Consider the following 23,038-nt stretch of genomic DNA (forward strand, 5'->3'; position numbering starts at 1 on the left):
GCTTTTCAATCTGAAGCATTGTTAATTAAATTCATACCTTTTGATTTAGGACAATGAACATTTGAAACCCTGAAAAATTCTCTATGTTCCTCCTTAAAATGGACACAATGATATGGATTTGGTTCAACAAACATTTATAACTTGCATCTCATGTGCATAGCAACTGAACAGAATGATGATGGTATCTTGAAAACTTCCGAAGATGCTGAAGTAGAAAACCTAATGGGGTCATAGTGTTTTGCTTTGTTTTGTTTTTGCCATATAAAGTATATTTTTTAATGTGTCCTTAAGATTCCATTACGGTCATTTATGCTTTCTCAGAAAATGTTACTGGTTTCTCTTCAAATAATGATTTCTATAATTTAGAATATTTACTATCCTGAATAATCCTGAATGACTGATATTTATTTATTTCAGGAATATGAGACACTATACTATTTAAAAGAATGAGAGAACATAAAGATAAAGATAAAAATTATTTTCAAAACCTTGTTAGAGGAGAAAGAAACAGAAAAAATATAACTCTTTGTTATATTAAGTAGTATACATTTTCATTATTCAAAACTCAGAAGGCATCATCAGTAGAGTTACTTTTCTTTAATTTATCTAACTCTTTATATTTGGATAAATTTCTCATATATCTTAAGCATTATTGTGGTTATTGTTCAAGGCAAGTCAAGCAGTATTTATTAAGTAATTAATAAAATTATTTACTAAATAACTATTATTTCACTACATCCATACCTTGGAGATATTGCAGGTCTGCTTGCAGACCATAACAACAAAGCAAATGTGGCAATAATGTGTCACGATTTTTAAAATTTCCAATTGCATATAAAAGTTATGCTCATATTATATTGTAGTAAGTATGCAATATTATTATATATAAAATGCACATACCTTAATTTTTAAAATACTTTATTTCTAACAAATACTGAGCCTTCAGTAATATTTTTTCTAGTGGAAGGACTTGCCTCAATGTTGATGGCTGAACAGGGTAGTGGCTGCTGAAGGTTGGAGAAGCTGTAGCAATTTCTTAAAATAAGACAATGAAGTTTGCTGCATTGATTGGCTCTTCCTTTCACTTGAACACCACTGTAGAGTTATTAATTGGCCTAATTTTAATATTATCATGACTCAGAGAATAGGGAGGCCTGAGCAGAGGGAGATAAATGGGGGAATGACTGGTCAGTGGAAAAGACAGAACACATACAACATATGTCAATTAAGTTTGTCATCTCATATGAGCTCAGTTTATGGTGCCCCCAAACAATTATTGTAATAACATCAAAGATTACTGATCAGAGATCACAACAGATATAATAATAAAGAAAATGCTTAATTATTGTGAGAATTACTTAAATGTCACCCAGAGACAGGATGTGAGCACATGCTGTAGCAAAAAAATTGGTTCCAATAGATTTGCTCAATTCAGCATTGCCACAGACCTTCAATTAATAAACAAACAAACAAGAAAACAACAACCCTCAATATCTGTGAAGTTCATTTAAATGAGTCACGCCTGTATAGAGGTAGCAGAAGAAGTAGAAGACACAATTCCAGCAACTGGAGCAATTTATTATTTATTTGAGAAGATAAGGGTTGTAAAAATGGAGATGGAGAAGTCTGTTTATCGTAGTAGATATCGATATATGCAAGAATGATATTATTTCTTTGAGAATAGGAATGCTGATGAATGTGTTAAGATTCTAGTCTTCAACACAGGATTGTATCAATTTATTCCAAAATACAAAATTCAAAATAATAAAAGATTGCATGTTTTAAAAGGTTTTAATTTGTATCCTTTTACTATAACTAGAAGGTTGTATATTAATAAAATGTTGGAAGTTGAGCTCATTTTAATCTTGTGGACAATATAAATTCTACATGTTTCTGAATTTAGTGTGTTCATTGTAGGTGAAACATTTTGGTTCAATTATAACAGATTTGAGCTCCACAGTCAGGAAAATTTCTAACATCCTATCACCTAGTTATAGTGATGGCAGTGACTAAAAATAGTATGATAGTTCAAGATTGATGGATGGATGGTTTGTAGGGCCTATGCAAACTCTATCAAAGTCTTACTCCAATACTTCATTGTTGAAAGGAGAGAACCCTAAGTTCTCAGAGGGTTTGCCATTAGAAAATCGTATTCAGCAAGTCCTGCCAAGAAATAGTGATGTGCCAAGAGTCCTCTAATGCCAGGCAAGGATAGGTGCAAGCAACATATTGTAAAGGGACACAATGCCACCAACCTCCTACATCTGTATTCTTCTTCTTCTTTTTTTTTTTTTTTTTTGCGGGCAATGGGGGTTAAGTGACTTGCCCAGGGTCACACAGCTAGTAAGTGTCTGAGGCCGGATTTGAACTCAGGTACTCCTGAATCCAGGGCTGGTGCTTTATCCACTGTGCCACCTAGCCGCCCCTACATCTGTATTCTTAACAGATTATTTCCATGTTAAGTCTTTTTCCTGGTTAAAAAATACAAGATAAGCTTAAGTTTACCCAAAATGTAGAAATCCTTTCTAAAGATCTAACTCATTCCAGTCTAAACTAGATTAAAAATATTTTTAAATAAAACAAAGTATTAATTAATTAATTAATTAATAACTTAATAATTAATAAAAAATTTCCCTCTTTGGTTAGGTTCTCCTTTAACTATACATTAACAGCAATGTGCAAAAAGTAAATAGATATAGAATTTACTTAAAAGGTCACTGAGTGTAATCCACTGATTTTTACAGAGGAGTCAATGGAAGGACAGAAAGGATAAGAGAGTAAATATAAGTCATATAGTAAGTGTCTAAAACAGGATTCTGATCTAGGGCTTCTTGGTCTTTTCTAAGACCAATATTCTACTCACTAAACCATCCCTAACATCTAAATAGAGTTTGGGGGTCCATGTCTAAGTTTACATTTATATTTATATGTAATTAATCACTGACTTCTTTTAATTTAGGAAGATACTCAAGTACTGGAAATGTTTAAGCAGTGAAACAGCAGATTACATTATAATGTTCCTGCATAAATAGGTGACAGTAAGGTATATTTGTAAAAGAGCTGATCTTTGGGTAGGACTTCACTCAGTCCCTCAGTCCTGAGTAGAGGTGTACCTAGGTACCAGCCTAGGTCTTCTTTTTCAAAATGGCAATAGAACCAATAGTTTTCCTCAATACCTCTTTTATCGAGCACATTTTCCAACCTTGAAAGTTTCATAAGATGCTGAAGTAGAAAACTCCTTTTTTTCTCCTTTCACTCTTGCAATTCTTGGTTCAGCTCTGTATAGCAGTTCTTGGACTCTCTTTCCTCAGACCCTATGAATCTCTCCCTAGATCTGATTCAATGCTTTTTTTTTTTTTTATACAAGTTCCTTAGGGCATGGCTAAGTCCCATACAATGACCTTTGATTAATCCAAGGCTATGTATAGGTCCTATTCACACTTGGTTCTGATTTATTGATTCAGTCAATAAATGTTCTTGCCTAACAAAGGTAATTAATTTTAAGATAAGGAATTATATGTACATTGAGACAGTGGTTCCTGGTTAAAATAGTTTACAGGAAAAACACTCCCTTCCCCTTCTTCATCTCTTTGCTTTTAGTTTCTCTGCCAAAGTTCCTTTAAAGATCACTAAAAAATCAAAAGGACTCTGGGCTTTCCAGTGGGACCCATACATGCTATATGTAGCTGCTGGTTCTTTCCCATCTCAGTCACCACATCCCTGGGGAAAGGGAAAATCTCTTAATTTGGAAATTTTGATAGAGATGCTCAAGATAACTTTTTATTCCTAATAGTGAGAAAAATAAAACCTCATTATTATTCTTATAATTTCATTCTGAGCTATTTCCCTTTATAATGTTTTAAACATTTTAAGAGATTCCTTTGCTATTGTTTTAAAAACCAGCCTATCAATCTCTTTGATTTTTGAAGCCTGTAAAATGTCTTTCTTCACTTTATGTTATATCAACAACAGTTTTCTAAAGTTGTCCACTTTAGAACCAGGACCACCACAATTTCTCTTATTCTCCAAAAGGTTCTGTGGAGAGGAAATGAAAAGAGTTGTGTAAGCGGTTCTGTCTAAACCTGCTAGCATGTATATATGTACTGTTGTCTGGGTATCCAGTTAAGATTCTTTCTTGGGGCTTCTGTTTGTCCAAACGACACTTTTTATTGACCACATCATGGGACTGAATTTTTAAAATCATTAAAGGGAAATTATTGTCTTTCCTATATTTGTTAACAACCTAATTAGAAAATTATATGTGTGTGTATATATATACACTCACACTTTATATATATATATATATATATATATATATGTATATATATATAAAGTGTGAGTGTATGTACACATACATATATATACACACACATATATATATGTGGATATGTGTGTGTGAGTATGTGGGTATGCATACTTTGCTTTGACTTATTTTGAGAGATTACTACAAACAAGGAATTTGAGGCCCTAATTTTCTATATGGTTACATATTCTCCTAGGAAATTTTCTTTACAAGGCTGTCCTAGAGGAGTACATTTATCTGTTATAGATTTATTATATGCTCTGATGACAATAAGTAAATGCTACATCATAATGAATGATGACATTCATGGCATTTATTATTGGATCCATACCTGCAGTACATTGTGATTTTTATTCACTACTAGTGGTATCATTTCTGGTTAGACTCCTATGCAATATGTATTTCTCTTTGTTCCAATGTGCTCTCATATGCCATATAAACATCTCAAATCCCATATTAATTGCATAATTTTCACATATTTTAGATGGTTCATTCTTTTTTCTTTACCTCCTTTAGTTGAAGTTACTGATACAATCCCCCCCCCACCCCGCCCCTGCAGAAAGATTGTGAAGAAACAAAGGAAAAATACCAAATGTTCCCAGAATTCTAAGGAATGCTATATAGGCAACACACCTGTATTTTTAATTCCCAGAAAGTGAAGTTGCTCTGTAGAGAACAGATTTCCGTAATTCATGGTCTTCTGTAAGTGTTTTCTGAACAAATAAATGTGAGTTCTGTCTGCATTACTTTTAATATGTTTACAATCTATGTAAGCTGTGTGTATTTCAAGAAAAAATGTAAATCCCATCTGAAATCACATTTGGTTATACTTTAATAGAGTAATTCATACCAAACTAATAAACAAATAAACAAACCAGTTTGATCTGTTATACAGATAGCACTTAGATGTAAAATGTTTTCATGAACCGAAAATGTATTTTCTGGGAGGAAGTTCTCCTTGTAGAACGCACAGTGAATTTATGTGCACTGTATACAGCATGGAGTTTCTTTTATGTTGCATGTTTCCCTGGCTGATAGCTAAAAGAGGTTAGGCTGAATCTCAGTGGATCAATTAACAGAGGGACCTGTCCTTCAACAGAAGAAGATCTATTTCAGGATTTGCATATCACTGAAAAAAATTACAAAGCTGAGATAAATACAAGCCCGATAATAACTCACTGCAGACTTGGCTTCATTCCTAGATTTCCTTGGCTGTTTGTCCTAATAAAGTGTCTCCATGGCACTTAGGGCAGGAAGGTTATTAGTAGCTGTCAATCAAAGAAAGGAGTATGCATCGGCAGGAGGAGGAAGAGAAGAGAGGTGACATTCATCCTCTCTTCTCACTTATATTGGGTATAAAAGTCATTCAGAGCAAGTGGTTAAAAAGGGACAGGTCCCCCTTCATCCCCATGGAAAAAAGAAAAACCGTCTTGGTTACCAACAATTTAATAATGAAACGAAATACATCAATCATCTTTTTTTCTCCCTTATTGATGCCCGAGCGTCCATTAATTCCAAGGAATATGAAGGACATATGAAAGAGAGCTTCCGGGAGACTCTTGACTTAATATTGTTTTCTTCTGTTTTCACATAACACATACATAGCATGGCTTAATTTTTTTTTCTTTTTTAAAGAACAAGGTCCATTATAACTATACTTTTTTTTTAATGTGTTGAACTTCTTAGATGGAATGCCAGTAAATGTGTTGATAAAATCTGGTGGCAATACTAAAAAAATGATTTTTTAAAATATCATTTAAATCAGATACAGTGATTTTGACTTTACTAAGTTGATACTCCAAACCTGTCTATATAGCAATTAATTAATACTTTAAAGGTCTTTAATTTACTGTACCATTTTCTTAATTAAAGTATATCTACTGCAAGAGCACATCATCTCTATATATGCATATTTTCATAAGTAACAGCATCCATAGAGTGCTAATTGATATCCTGGTCTCCAGACAATACTTTACTAAATGAAATGACAATTATAACCAATTAAAATTCACTTTACATACTACTTCACCTATTTTGTATGTATTATGCATGAAGACAGAGAGTACATTGCCTCACTGCTCAGGATTTCTGTATGTCTATGGATTGATGGACAGCTCCAAAGTATTCCTTTTAGCAGAGTAATATTTTTTTAAATGGGGGTCATTTGGGGACTTACCTAAAATTTATATTTTGGTATTTCATAGATTAAGGAGCTATTATTTGTTGTTTCAGATTAATTTTTTTTCCTTATTATTTTCCTAACAAACACCAAGGGCCCTTCTCTTTCCTTCTTGGTATGAAAGTTTTTTGTTTTTTGTTTTGTTTTGTTTTTAAATGCCCTCCTACCTAATTAAACATGCTATCCTGCAGTTCCTAGCTACATGGTATCTAGCATAAATAGTGTTTAAATCTACACCCCGCGAAAAGAGTAAAGTATTAACCTGTTGCTCTTTACATCATTAAGCTAAAATAGATGCTTGGAAATTTCAGGCAAGTGTTCTGTTGCCAGGACCCAACTGACCTTGAACTACTAGGGAAAGGCACACAAAGAGCAAAGAGAAGCACAGAACCATTTAAAGTCTTGTCCAATTCACAAAGAAAGCTCTTCCTTGACTTTCTGTCATTTCTTCCTTCAAAAGATATCATACAGAGAGACATTGGAATTCTTTAAGAAAACCACACACAAATGCTTAAAGTCCTGGCAAAAGAAAGAATTGGAAGAAAGATAGATAGGATTTCTAATTCCTTGGCAAATATTCATGTTCAACAAGTGACAAGGTCTACTGAGGGAACATGTATCTATTTACCTGTGTTATTTTCCCTCTCTACTATTAAACATCCTTCTGGGAATGAACTTTGTTTTTCAATGAAGTGATTTTTAAAAATCCTTTAAAAACAATTGCACATGAAAAACAAATGTGTGACAAGTAATACAGAGACCTCACCATCAGAAAAAAATGATGTCAGGGAATATCTTTAAACTTAAAATGAGCCCCATGTCACAAGGTATTCACAAATTTGCTTCTTCTGCACCTTTTTTATATGACATGTCTTTCTTATATGGATCTTTTCTTCAGCAGACTAATTCCTGAACAACTGTGCAATCAATTTTTAGTAAACTATAGGCTTTCAGGGGTTGCAGCTGTAAACTGTTTTCACAAGGACCATTTTGCTAAAGCAAAAAAACATAGAAAAGACAAATCAGTTGGAGTTTAGTTATGGCAACATTTCCTTGATTCAGAAAGTTTAATTACATCCCCTGCAATTAGTGTTTTTTACGGAGGGTCAGATTAATTATACAAAAAATAAACACTTTGATAGTTGGCATCAATTTGGAAAATGTTTGCCTATAAAAATCCTTTAATATTTTTGAGCCTTCTTATTCTATTTAGTATTATTGTGTTTCTCTGATTTAAAGAAAATGGATATATGATATGATATGATATGATATAATATAATATAATAACCAAACTTGGTTCTTCTTGTCACTATGACCTCCAAGTCCTGTGACTTCAATATTTGTTTGTTCATTGCCTCTCGATCATTTCATATTTACATGGAAATGTATGTATAAAGTTTTAAGTAACATTCTCCCTTACTGAAAACAAATAGAAATGGTAAGATTTTAAAAATTATAAATCTTTCAGATTATCAATGTATACTTTATAAAAGTGTTCCTCTTTCACAAATTATACTTTCTTTTCCATTCCTGCCCCCTCCTTCTTTCCTTCCTCCCTTCCTTCCCTTCTCCTTCCTTTTTCTCTTCCTTTCTTATTTGCTTCATTCTCTCCTTCCCTCCCTCCCTCTTCTTTTGCTTCCTTCTATCTTTCTTTCCCTCCTTTACTAGTTCCTTCCTTCTTTCTTCCCTCACTCAATTTGTTCATTCCACCTCCCTTTCTATTTCCCACCCTCTCTTCCATTCTTCCTCTATTGTTTCCTATTTTCTCCCCTCTTTTGCTTCCTTCCTTCTGTCCTTTCTCTCCTTCCTTCTTTCCTCCCATCTTTCCTTCTTGCCTCTGTTGATTAAAACTGTTTTTGTTTTTAATAACAAGGCATCATCAAATCATTTATTAAAATAACTCTTTCTTAGAAATGAGTTCAAATAGCTAAAAAGAATCCCTAAAATTCAAAGCTAATATGGTTAAGTAATTTTTCTAAACTTCATTATGAATGAATATGAACCTGATTCTTTAAAAAATATCCTTTAATTGACTGCTTCCAGAGTTTGAAATATTGAAGGGGAATTGTCAAATGACAATTTTTGACATTTCTTTTTGAATTTCAAGTGTATATATTTTTCAATTTGGTGCATTTTAAATACCATTGAACATTTCTCAGGTGCAAAAAAAAAGACTGTTGTATAACTTTATTTTGCAATTACAAAGATTGATTTTTCATTAAGTGGAATTTTTTTCCCCTCTTCCATTTAGAAAAGTTGTTTTGTGCAGCAAATGAGGTGCCAAAGCAGACAAATGTAACCAACATTAAGCTAGCCAATAGAATTCAACAAACTGTTCAGGTCATTAATATAATTTGTTTTGGCACTGTTACATTTCCTAGTGCTACTCTGAGTAGTTTGCCGGGCACATCAATTTGTTTTCAGCTATTGTGAAATTGGATATCCTGGCTTTCATCCAAAGCACCCTCTCAATTTGCATATCTTTGTTATCATTTCAGGTTCTCAGAACATACTGTGGACTATCACGCCATCTGCACCAAGATCCTCACATCCAAACACAAATTAAAAATGAAACTGTAAAATTTGCAAGGAAACAATACAGACCTTTTATCTCATTCTCCCTCTGTTCATTTTCAAAAGAGAAACTTGCTTGTAGCCAAGCATAGCAAAAAAGGCTTTTATTAATTGGACTGGCATCAAGCATGCATACATAAAATTGTTTATTTTTTCCCTATAAAGGGGTTGCCTGACATAAAAGGGTCTTTGAAGATGACATTCAGATTTTGACATTTGCATGATATTGTATAAATATCAGAGGTAGGAGACTTTTCTGACAAACCAGATGGGTCAAAAAAAAAAGTGCTTCCATAGATAGATATTAGTCTTTTACTTAAAGGATATTAGCTTCTCCTCTAAGCTGTGAATTATTAGGCAGGAAAAAACAAACATATTTGTTACAAACCACAGCTTATTCTTTTTCAGTTCAAGTAAACTGGTCTTGGGAAGAATATGAAATTGAGTTTTATTTTTGAGCCTTTTTTAGGTAATTCAATTAAGATCATAGAATGTAATTGAATCTTGTCTTCTGAGTGCTATAGAGATTAAATCTTATTGCCGAACTTACTGCTGCCTGATGGAGCTAATTTTGATTGTAAGTGTGGACTTGGAATGTTTTTGAAGGATGGAAGGGCATTCTGGGTCCTTGTATTCATCAATATCTGAATTATGCAGACACAGCTTGCTTTCTTTCTGTTTATGATTTCTGAATGCAGATGGGGGCCACTGGTTATAATTTCTATAAAGAATAAAAATTCTCTTAGTTCAGTACATAGAAAACTGGATTGGCAGTTGGGGGCAAAGGCAGGGTAGGAGAGCAAAGAGATGACAAGGGGATTTGCTGATGATGTGCAGAATTCCATAAGGACATCAAATGCAGGGGAACAGAATCTTCTCCATCTGATAGTATAATAGAATAGCCTAAATGTGATTAGACATGTTGACCCTTAGTTATCAACCAAGAATTGGCCACAGTCAGCAGGTACTGCCCGTGGCCTAGTTTACATACATACCAAGAGCCCTTATTCTGGCACCAGCATGTTCTTTAGGGGCCTAGTGGCCTGGAAACATGATTTTTGGACGTCTGCCCTATTGTCATCATCTGTTAACATTTAAAAAGAGTCTGCTGCATGCATGTCTATAACATGTGCTTTGAAACATGTATCCAGAATATTCAATCTTTACCTGTCCTCTAGAAACTTTTAGTCTTGGAAGGAAACATAAACAGCTTTCTAGGGAGAAAATTGGTGGTGAAAAGATTTGCATTGGACATAGATGTTGAGACTCTTGAGAGAAGGCTTTTATGGAAGGGGTAGGCTTTGAAGAGGGACTGAAGATATAAATTTAGATTATAAAAAGCAAGGTGCTTTTTTTTTCGGGTATAAGAAGTATATTTTAAGTATACTGCAACCAAGTTCACAAACTGTGGGTCTCATATTCCTCCCTTTCATCCCATATTTAGAAAGTATCACAAAATCCTATCTCTTTCCCTTTATCTCAAACATCTCTCCCTTCTTTGTTCCCAATTAAAGATCTAGTCATTTTCTAATAAACTAACATAAACTTTTTTTTAGTTTTCCCAACTATATATTTTCTCATTTTTATATAGTTCATTTTTTTCTTCCAATCTCAATATTTTACCATCCCCCCTTCTTCCCTCCTTTTCTTTCTGATTTCCAAGTTACTTATTTCTGTTAACACTTTTTTGTTCTGTTCTTTTCTTTTTTCTTTTTTGCATTTGTACTTTGGCCTCCCAATCCCATTTCTCCTAAAATGTGTTGCTTGTGGGGTTAGAATTTAACAAGAATACTTGACTATGGATAAGAAAACCTGTTCTTTACTCCTATTATTGCCCCTAGCACTTTAGGCAAGTTACTTAATCCCTTCTGGTCTCAATTTATTTATCTAAATGACAAGGGAGTTTGAATTTGCATCATAGGATCACAGTTGGGAGGAACCTTGTTGTTTTCAGTCATGTACAACTCTTCCTGGCTCCATTTGGGGTTCTCTTGGTTTGCCATTTTCTTCTCCAGATCATTTTACAGATGAGGAAACTGAGGCAAATAGGGTTAAATGACACAGAGCTAGTGAGTGTCTAAGGCCAGATTTGAACTCAGGAAGATGAGTCTTCCAGACTCCAATTTCAGTACTCTATCCATTGTGTCACCTAGATGTCCTGTATGGCGTAACTTCTTAAACTCTGGTTTGTGTTTCATATACCTATTTTATATGCCTATATACCCAGGATCATGTAAAAATTTCTCTGGTGAAAAGGGGTTGCAAGTGGAAAAAGTTAAAGAAGTTCAGCTGTGAAGAACCTTAGAAGTCATGAAATCCTTCACTTTCATTTCATAGATGAGGAAACAATAAAATGGTTGTTACTTGCCTAGGATCATTCACTTAGTATGTTTCAGAATTCAAAATCAGATGTCCTACAAATGTGCCTACAAACATTCATGTCATTTGATCACTTAAAGAAATAAAGATCATGCTTCACCTCTTTAAGAAGAAATGATTTATATTGCTAAAGCTCATCTATATTATCCTCTAATTTTGGCATCCCTCCTGGACTTCAACAATTTATTCTTTATTTTTATTTTTTAAATTGGGGAGGAAAGGAAGAAGGGAAAACAGAAGGGATGCTTACCCCATTCCCCCCCCCCGCCTACATTAGTTTTTGTTGCCTTCATCTTTCTTACTGCTGTGTTTGTATTAGTGTTATTGCCGGTAGTGTTGTTATTAATAAACATGTATTGAATGCCAGAAATGTACTGGATGCCATTCAGAACTTAAAATTAGACACAGTCCCACCATCTAAATTCAACAGACAAGACACAAATAAATATTCATGTCTGTTCTTTTTTCTGCACACTCCTTCACAACTTTCCTTCCTTTTCCTTTTTGGTTTTTTGTCTCTACTACACCCAGCTCTTCAAACTTTTAGTTCTAACTTTAGATTTCTTCCTCCTTCAGGCTGAGGAATCTGAACCAAATGATTTAAATGGATCCCATTATTGAAACTTGGTCTATCTATTTTTCTTTGAAGCATTATCCACCTAGAATCACTGTGGAAATACTCATCTCCGCTTTACTTATTATAGAAGGGCTAAGGGAGCAGCATCTAAGAATGAAGAATGTCATGGTATTGGAATGTATGATAGCCATGTCTCACCAGACATCAGAAGAAATCATCAACCCATGGAATGATTTTTACCTTCCTTTCTTTTCTATGGGAGATAAAATGGATTTCTCTGTCCTGTTCTTCCAGAAAAGGGGTGGGACTCTTACAGTTCCTTTACGTGCTGAGACTGACAGGAATATGAGCTTAGGGGAGTCAGGAGACCTAGGTTGGAGTAGCTAGACAACTGGTTTCCAGTATCAGCTCCCCAATTTCCTCATGATGAACTAGAATATCTCTAAGGTAATAGATTCTAACAGTTTTTGAGAGCAACTCAAGTCTATGAGTTACAACTGTGACAGAAAATGCTAATAATTTTGCAACTGTCTATATAAGGCCAACAAAACTAGTTTTAAAAAAACAACAACAGTCAAATCACTAGATTATTTTGTTGTTAAGATATCCAGAAATAGTATTGATGGTTTTGAATAAAAAGTTAATGCCAATATCTGCTGTTTCATCCAAACGTGTTTCCTTATGTGCTGGTCTACCTGAATGATTCTTACTGGGGAAGTTTCTGGAAGGCAGGGCCCAACTTCATGTATTATCCTGTAATACCTCTGGATAAAGGGTCCTCTTCTGGGTCTGGGGAGGACATCCAAGGAGGGGGAGTTTACTTTCAGGTGCTCAGCCTCCCTGTTCCACAATCTTTCTCTCCTTTACTCAGGAACATCGTGATTACAAATCCTACAATCATAGCTATCTTCCTTTCTACATCTTTTCACAACCTACTCTCATGAAAAGAGCCCAAACTCATTTGCATTACATTATAAATAACTAATAGATATAATAATATTTCATAGAGCATTTGTCTTTTGAGATCAAACACTCATACTGAAGCAAAAAAGCTCTTAATTTAGGAATACCAAGTTATCTGATAAAAGATAGGAGGATATTTTTAGACAGTATGGCCTTCACAAAATCCCTGAAACCACACTTTGTAAACCTACCTAACTGGCCTACACATAAAGCCAATTCTGTGCATGTATGCTTATTAAATACTGATTGATGGCAATCGTGAGACCCAAGGTGAATAGGTAAGTAATAAGAGATTTAATAGATAGTCTGACACATAGCTTTTCTTCTCCTTGGATCAGTGCATCAGTGAGTAAATCTACATCAATGTGACAGACACCAGAATAAGCATGAAAAGAGAAAAAATGTAGCCAATCAAATGGTTCTTTTGCCTACAGGATTCTAAGCCATTAGTTTTACTAATCTTTTCACTGATTTGACCAGTTGTTTTCCTATGAGATGTTATGCAAGAGAATTGACAAGGAAGAGAGTTAATATTTCCTGGATAATACTTCCCAGGTCTTGATTAGAAACAGATAAGCCAATTTATGTAAGATAACAAAGCTCAGTGGGAATTTAAAGTGATTTTAAGTGCAAACTTTTTAAAAGTTTGAAGCAATTAAACTAAATTTTGATATTTCAAATCAACGAATACATTCGTATGTGCAAAGCAAGGTTGGTAGGTGTTAGGAATAAAAAGAAGACTGCAGTTTTGCACAGTCCCTGTCCTCTAGGGGCTTATCCTAGTGAAGAAATAAGTATGTAAATTATTATTATAACAAAAGTTCCAATGAGATAACTGGGTCAAAAAGGGGCTTAAGAGATAGGAGGAAGATATTGCCCTTCTAGGTAAGTGCATTGAATAAACAGTAGAGGTATTATCTGAGTAATATCACCATAACAATCAAGAGATCTTTAAGGAACAATGCATGGGAGGGTAGTGTATATAAAGTACAGAGTTGTGTCCTCTTTCAAATAGGCAAACACCACTTTGGTGTTTGGGGACTGATGTCTCCCAAAGTTGCTGTTTTCAATCTGGCAATAATTCCAAGGAAAGTTAAATTTTCTCTAATGCATTTCATATAGTTTGTTTTTATTTTTATTAATGCTAATAATTTGTCCTGTTTACAGAGGGCTTTGGGGTTTTCAAAATGCCTCCATAAAAGTTATCTTACATAATCCTTAAAGCAATCCTATGAGATAGACAAAATAATAATTTTTGTTAGTTTTTAAATCCCTCTTGGAATAATGGAAAGTCCCACCTGTGAGATACACTAACTGTATGACCTTGGACAAGTGACTTAGCCTTTCCATGCTGTAGGCCACACATAAGACTTCTACACACATAAGAATTCCCGTGGGTTAAGGCAGCTAGGTGGCACAGTAGATAAAGCACTGGCCCTAGATTCAGGAGGGCCTGAGTTCAAATTCAGCCTCAGACACTTGACAGTTACTAGCTTTGTGACCCTAGGCAAGTCACTTAACCCCACTTGCCTCACACACACAAAAAAAAATTCCCATGCTGACTTAGGAAAACACATATTAACATTATGTTCTATTGTATTTTTAAAATTTACTTTGTTAAATATTTTTCCAATTGCATCTTCATCTGGTTTGGACCACCTGTGGGGGCCAGCAGGCTTAGTGTTTTGACACCTCTGTTCTAAGTAACTCTCTATGCCTTGAATTACAGAGAAGGTTAGGACTTCTGTAAATAAAGTACAAAAGAAATACAATTTCAAATGATTGCAAATAGGAAGTAGATGAGGTAGCATATTGAACTAGAAGAAGTCATTTTGAATCAGAGAACTCATACTCAAATCCTGCTTCTGTTATTCCCTGACTATCTGATTTTAGAAAAATCACTTCCTTCCTCTGGATCTCTATTTCCAGTTCTGTAAAATAGGAGATTCAGATTAGATGCATTCTAGAGTTACTTTTTTTAAAAATAAATTTTATTGATGAGTTTTGCTTTTTATTAGTCATTTCTGCATATATTATAAAAAGGATAACAAATTTTAAGCAGGAAAAAAAAATCTACATAGAGACCATGTCTGCAAGATCTACAACATTCTTTCAGAATATCCTGTGCCTCTTGTCTCATTAATCAGTTTTTTAGAACCATAATTAGTTTTCAGTTACTTAGTCTTTAGCTGAGTTTGAGTTTCATTTATTTTGCTGCCACCATTAGGGACATTGTTCTTCTGCTTATGCGTCTGTCACTGTTCATCAGTTCAAAAAATCTTCCCATGTATTTTTCTTTCTGAATTTCTTATATTTGACATTTCTTACCGCAAAAAGAATTAATATTCAGTTACCTTTATGTGATTCAGATTATTCAACCAATCCTCTACAATAGGGTATTTGCTTTGGTTCCAGGTCTTTGCTACCACAAAGATGTGTCTAGACCAACAGGTGTCAAACTCCCAGATTGGCCCAGCAGCCCTCAAAATGTTGTTGTTGTCATTGTTGTGTCCAATTCCTTGTAAAGTTGTGAATGATACCACACCAGAGCTATCCATGAGGTTTTCTTGGCAAAGAGAGCAGAGTGGTTTACCTTATATTTCTTCAATGGATTAAGGCAAACAGAGGCTAATTGATTTGTCCAGGTTACAGTTAGCAAGTGTCTGAAGCTGGATTTGAACTCAGGTCTTCCTGATCCCAGGCCTAATGCTCTATTCATTGAGTCTCCAACTGCATCCAGGTTAAAATGAAATTGGGACATGTTAAACAAAACAAATACAATATGACGGAAGTAATTCCAATTCGAGGTTTTTAAGTTAATATGGGCTTTGCGTGAAAATGTTTCTATTTCAGTTTGCCAGCACTGCTCCCTTTAGCTCAAAATCGTATATGCTCTCCTATTTTCTTAGACCCTAGAGGCATATGCCTAATTTGAGCCAATATAATTTTCCTACTCAACAAACATTTCCATCTAGTGGAAGTTATTAATAAGATCTTTGAAAGGTATAAAACCTTCTGTTTCACTTTTTCTGTTCAGACAAGTTCTTCTAAACTTCTGGGTTTCTATTTGGGAGGATATTAATGAAATGAAATGGATCTGTCTCTCTGATGTGAAGTTCCACATCTACATGTTTGCATATAGTTTACCATTAAAATCTTACCTAAATAACCCTACTTTCCATTTTTAATTGTGGGAAACAACCCAGACTCATGCTGGCAATAAGCTCTTGTAGAGGTTTCATGGCACTGAACATCTGGCCTATAATTTTACATAAACAAATCCCACTTTGACAAAATGTACACATACAAAACATAAACAAATTGGTGTTAGAAGGTGATTCCCAAAGGGGAAAAAGTGGAACAAAATTTGACTTCTGTTTTTTTTTTCTTTTTTTGAAATCCAGATGCATGCTCAGTTAGTGCCAGATCTTCTACTTATGTGATTTGACTAAAATTCAGGTTTTATGACACAGCACTTTCTATATTCCAATAATTATAGGAACAGGAAGTGATCATAATTAGAGACCATTGAATCCAACACAACCATGCTCTGCCATTTTTTAGGAAACTGAGTTATTCAGCTTAAATGATATTCTCAAGTTCACATGATTAATTGATATCTGAAGTATGTTCTTAAGCCCAGAGCCAGTCCCCAGGGGAAGTCTTCACATGCTTGGGATAAAAATCCCCAACTCACAGACAGGTTTGAGGCCTGTCAGTTACCATCAACCTAGTTTAGCAAGTCTGCTGAGATAGTTTACCAGGTTGTGGTGACCATGCACACTCAACCTTTTTACAGGTGAGAGATGGGTGACTGCTTGGACACCAAAAGTGAATGAGCAGCCCTGAAAAGGGATCAGCAAGCCCTCACACTGGAGGAATTAATTACTCCTCTCTTAATAGCACATAAGCCTTATTTTAAGCATCTACTATATGCCAGGCACTGTGCTAAGCACTTTACTAGTTTTATCTCACTTGATGCAATAATCCTTTAAAATGGTGCTGTTGTAAGGGGGGGGGGCAGAGCTAGGTGGCACAGTGGATAGGGCACAGGCCCTGAATTCAGGAGGACATGAGTTCAAAGCCAGCCTCAGACACTTAACACTAGCTGTGTGACCCTGGGCAAGTCACTTAACCCTCATTGCCCTGCATAAAAAAAAAGAGATCAAAATTGGTGCTTGTGTGACTCCCATTTTAGAGCTGAGGCAACAGAGGCAAAGGTTAAGTGGCTATGGTTAGATTTGAATTCTGATTTACCTGATTCCAGGCCTAACTCTCTTGGATCAAATTGAAATCCATCTCACAGACCTTAAGTGAATATACAGTATCCATGTGCATGCCATGTTAGGATTTTGAGTAGATATAGAGTATATATAGACTCTGCCCTCACAGATTCTGTAATCTAGGCAAATCTGTAGAAAGAACCTTGCATCTTTTGTTTTCAGTCCCCCATATGCAGTTGCTAACTCCATCTAGTCAGTCAACAAGCATTTATTAAGTACTCACTATGTTCCAGACTAAGCACTGGGGACACAAAGGAAAAAAAAGAAAAACAAAATAAGTCTTGGTCCCTAACCTCATGAAGCTTACATTCTAGTGGGGGAGAATAACATAAATAACTATGTACCTATACTATATGCAGAAGTAGCCAGAAAGTAATATCAGAGGGAAAGTCCTGGGGTGAGCAATGAATGGGTCTCTGGTACAAAATTTCTTTTGGCCTAAGGCCTCCATATGCAGTTGATAATTACTACCAGTTCTAGTAGTGATCATATTCTTCTTCTACTAAGGGCTGAAATGAAAATATTAACTTCTAAGGAAGCTAATTAACCATATTATTAACCATAAGCATACTTTTTCCTCCTTCCTGGTTTCAGCATTTACCTTTTTTGTTTGGAAGTGAAAAGCTCAACCTTACTACATTCAGAACTCCTACTTGTGTTTTTGAAACATAAAGGAAGCCAATTAGCAAGAGTAGCAATTATACTTACATCTTCAAACATTATACAAGATGTCACCTCTGTGCAGTGTTTCTTAAAAGGTCACTAAGGATCAGTAAGAAGATGAATCCAAATGAAATTGAGCAGAGATGATGGGAATGGCAATAAGAAAGCAGTCTTGATGAATGGCATAGAAGGAAGATCTTTTGGAAAGTTTCTTCCAGTGCTTACACTCATTGCCTGAGTGGTCTTGATCAAGCGTTGCCTCTAAATGACTATGTGACATATGGACAAGTGAAATTTTCTGACCTTCAATTTCCTCATCAGTAAAATGGGAATAATTATTAATCTGTAGTTTTATATAGTTATTATGACGATCAAAGATATATTGTTGTTGGAGGCCCTTATTGGATTGTAAAAAATTATAAAATTTTAACTATTAACTATTCTACTCTCCTAAATCTCAAAACATTTTCATTTCCATTTAATGCTCCCCAAATTTTCACATACCCATTCTCTCTAAAAGAAAAAAAATCAACATAATCCCATATTACAGTTTAAAAATGCTGAATAGTAAAAAAATGAAGAGGTTTAACCATCAGCCAACTAGTTGGTGACAGAGAGCTACAATTCCTATCCTATGTCTTCAAACCCAGTATTCTCTTCACACATTACTATACTGTTATAGTGTAGTTTACAAATTTGTCTGGAAGTGAAAAGAAAAGAAATGAGATGAATATTTAAGAATAATGAAGGTCAAGGCGAAGATTCAGAGGACAAATACACTCAGAGAGAAACAGCTTTATGAAGGGGAGGAGAATGTGGCTGGTAACAGATAATGCAGATAATTGAATTCGGTGAAATGGATGAGTGTCTAAGGGCAGAGCCTGGAAAGAAAAATAAATACTCAGAAGAAATAGTCAATAAATACCTATTTCTATATACAAAAGGCTAGTATCTTAGAGAATCTATCTTCTCCTCCACTAAAGTGAACAGACACAAAAATAAGTGTTCATAATTTTAAAAACCGGATCCATGAAAATAGCAGGAGACTACTTCATTTCCCAGCATTTTGCTCCTCCTGCCCCCTAGAAGATGACCCAGAGTATTATCCCTTAAAGCAGAGAAGAAAAAGAAAAATGGTTTAGCAAAAGCAACTGATATATGGATCAAATGCTGTCGGGCTTATTTGCTGTGATCCACAACCACAGTCTGCCAGTAAAGAAAAGAGGGAGGTGCATTCTCATACCATTTCTTTGATGTATATCAAACATTTTCCATGTATGTTCACAATCCAGACACACATGATCTTTGAATATGTTCCCCACCAAAAATGTTCCCTATGAGTGTCCACTCTTCAGTTTCAGTTAGCAAAACTTCTCAACTTTATGCTTCTACAAAATTCAGGGCTTCAAGAAATAAAACTCCTTGAATATTGTGCTCATTTTTATAAACCTTTCCCAGTAAGAACAACTAAGAACTAAGAATTACCTTTCAGATTTAAAAAAAAATGTTGAACTCAGCCCCAAGAAGATACAAATTACTCTATTCATAAATACCATGATCATTCAATTAAAATATTTTTGAATACATAATATATGCCCAGAATTGTTGGACCCATATAATCAGTCAATCAATAAACATCGTCTACGTCTGCAGTGGTGTTAGCAGACTGGCAAGAAAGTAGGTTGAGAGTACTAAGAGTACACAGTTTCTAGAGCATTAAGCAACTTTAATATTGGTACTTTAAATGTGTGATAGGTCACATAGGACACAGAAAGACTATGTATGTCCAGGTTGCAAATGCAGAGAGGGCCAGACACAGGGATGTGTCTGGTTTGATGTACACAGGTTTGACGTACCCAGGGTACCTACAGGACATTACACATGTAAGACATGGAGAATATATATATACACACTATATATATAATATCTATATGTATTGATATCACTCCTGATATTACCTTCCAACTATTTTTGTATCTAATATAGGTACATAATTATTTGTGTTTTTCTCCTCACTAGAATGCAAGCTCTTCATGGGCTGGGGCCATGGTTTATTTTGTTTTTCTTTTTTCCATTCTTTGTATCCCCAAATATATATATCCACACACATGTACATATATATGCCCCCCATATATATATATATATATATATATATATATATATATATATATATATATATATATATATAATGTATATACATATACATGCGTGCGCGTACATGTATACAGATCTCCAAGGTTATATTCATTGAGGGACAACTCAGAGCTCTAACACTGCAGGTTGAATGATGTCTTTTAGGGACATCCTAATCTGATCGTCACTAGGCATGCTCCCTCATGGTTCTTATTGTCTCTGCCAGTACCATTAAGAGAATGATACCCAGCTGATTATTTAGTTGCTGCCCCATCTCTTCCCAATGAATATTTTTCCATTGGGCATTGGTTATCTGAATGCAGCTCACCACCTCCGACATTTGGCTCAGATAAAAATTTGACTGTCTCTTCCTGACATGAAGATTTAGTGAACAAACAACAAACAAATGAATGAACAAATCCAAACGAATGAATGAATAAATCAATCAATCAGTGAATCAATGAATCAATGAAAAAGCATTTTAATTGCTAGCTGTATGCCAAACACTCTGAATATGAGGATAAAAATAAACAAGACAATCCTTGTTCTCAGGGAACTCACATCATCACAATAGGGATAGAAAATCCATATATAAAAAGAGTTCAACTAGAGGGCAAATAGAAGTCTCAGTGGTCTTTGGGGTATGATGGCAAGGCAGCTGTTAACTTCTGTTAGGTGTCATTTCCACTGTTAAGATCATATCAGTTTCTGACTTTGAATCATTTGACACTGCTGAGGGTTTAACTTTCAAATATTTTCCTTTCATGGTCTTCAGTAGCTATGACTATTGAGGAGATGGTCTGTAGTATCTGCAAACATAGTTATAGAATGGTATCTTCCTAGGGACTGCTCTCTTGGACTTTGGATGCAGAGGGTTTCCTTGCCTGGAAGCAAGACTGAAGTCCTGCATACTGGGAGGACTTCCATTCCCTTTGGCTTCTAAGTACAGTGCCCTTGGATCCCCCCATCAGTGTCTGAAGAAAGGTGATGGTAGTCATACTGGTTTGGACCAGTGATATCAAACTTAAATCATCCCTGAGGACAGTATAGTAATGTAATGTTAAAATGTCACATTAACTATGTTTTACTGGATTTCTATTTATTTTGTTAAATGTTTTCCAAACACATTTCAGTCTTGTTTGGGTTGTACTCTGGAGTATTGGGTGCTACAATAGGCCCACCAGCTGCATGTTTGATGCCTGTAGTCTGGACTAACCTGACACAGCAGTCTCCTTTTTCTCAATAGCATGCTTATATCTAATGTGCTTTTTCTTGCTATAGACCTTTTAAAAAGGCAGAAAACCTTTCCTAGGATTAGTAGGTCAAATTTTATTCAACAATCATTTATTAAGCACTTACAATGCTCCAGACACTGTGCAAACACTGGGGATACAAAGAAAGACAAAACACAATCCCTACTCTCTTGGAGCTCACATTTTAAGGGGAAAGATTTCTGAAAACAACTCCATACAGATGAGGTAAAGTACAAAATAAAGGTAAGGCTGTTAGAGGACTGGGCCTGGAGTCAGGAGGACCTGTTTAAAGCCAGCTTCAGACACTTACTAGCTGTGTGACCCTGGGCAAGTCACTTAACCTTTGTTTGTCTTAATCCCCTACAGAAGGAAATGGCAAATCACTCCAGTATCTTTGCCAAGAAAAACCCTATGGAGGGATCACAAAGAGTTGGCTGTGACTGAACAACAACAAAGGAGAGTTAGTTTTGTTGCTGTTGTTGTTGTTTGTCTTGTTTTACAATCTGGGGGTTTATTCCATGAGCGAGTGTCCAGTTTAGGGCTATGTCCAGGTCACGGTTTATTTGCCCTTTTGGGCCTTGCTCTTTCCCAGGTAGAAGTCCAGCTCTTTGCCCTCCAGCAATCTGCTCAGTCATACTGGCCGGGCCTCGAGGCCATGCAGGCAAGGTTCTTGCCCTGCTGAAACTGCTCCTCCAGAAGGGAGCTGATCTTGGCATTCTTCTGCTGCTAACATTCCTTCTGGATCTTCTTCACCCGCTTCTTATTTACAATTTCTTCCTCCTCAGGAGTCGGCTTTGCTCCCTTCTTCTGGCCCAGGGGCAGGGCATAGTGGGACTCATACCACTGGCGGTACGGGATGCAGTTCTTTACCAGTCTTGGTCCCGACCAGCTCCTTGTTGGATGCATTGTAGACTACATCAATAATCCTTGTTTGGTGGGTGGAGCACTCAGAGCCCCAGGAGAAGGTGCCCAAGTCCTGCCTCAGAGCCCCGTACTTTTTGTTGCCTACTTTGACGTGCAGTGTGGATGCGGTGGGGGGGGGGGTGATCTTGGTGTTGGCGGGCAGGCAGCCCAGCTCATACTTGCGCTTCTTGCCCCTGGTGTTGCAGCGCTTGTGCCAGGTGTCCCAGGAGATTCCCATGGTTGGCATGAGCTGCAAAGAGCAAGGAGAGATAATTTAAAAAAGAATGTATTCACTGGAAGTGGGGTGGGGATAAGGGAGACCCAAAGGCCTTTTGAAGAAATCAAAGTTTGAATTGTCTTTTTGTTGGTTTGTTTGTTTTTGTTTTTGTTTTTTGGCCTGGCAATTGGGGTTAAGTGACTTGGCCAGGGTCACACAGCTAGTAAGTGTTAAGTGTCTGAGGCCAGATTTGAACTCAGGTCCTCCTGAATTCAAGGCCAGTGCTCTATCCAATGCCACCTAGCTGCCCCCCCTTTTTTTAAAGACTTAGCTACTCGTTGCTTGATTGATTGTTTTTGTTGTTTTTGTTTTTTGCAGGGCAATGAGGGTTAAGTGACTTGCCCAGAATCACACAGCTACTGTCAAGTGTCTGAGGTCACATTTGAACTCAGGTCCTCCTGACTCTAGGGCTGGTGTTCTATCCATTGCGCCACCTAGCTGCCCTACCCTCTCTCTCTTTTAAAAAATATTTATTTTATCTTGAACTTATGAAATAAAACAAGGATTTCTACAACTTGGTAAAAATTTTTTAAATGTTGGCACATGAAACT

General features: G+C 35.8%; 1 pseudogene; it reads right to left on the bottom strand.

Moving 5' to 3' along the window:
• Positions 1–21,866: 21,866 nt before the first annotated feature.
• On the bottom strand, positions 21,867–22,448 carry LOC122750652 (annotated as a pseudogene).
• Between the last annotated feature and the right edge of the window lie 590 nt (positions 22,449–23,038).

This window comes from Dromiciops gliroides, chromosome 3, assembly GCF_019393635.1.
Source record: "Dromiciops gliroides isolate mDroGli1 chromosome 3, mDroGli1.pri, whole genome shotgun sequence".
NCBI lineage: Eukaryota > Metazoa > Chordata > Mammalia > Microbiotheria > Microbiotheriidae > Dromiciops > Dromiciops gliroides.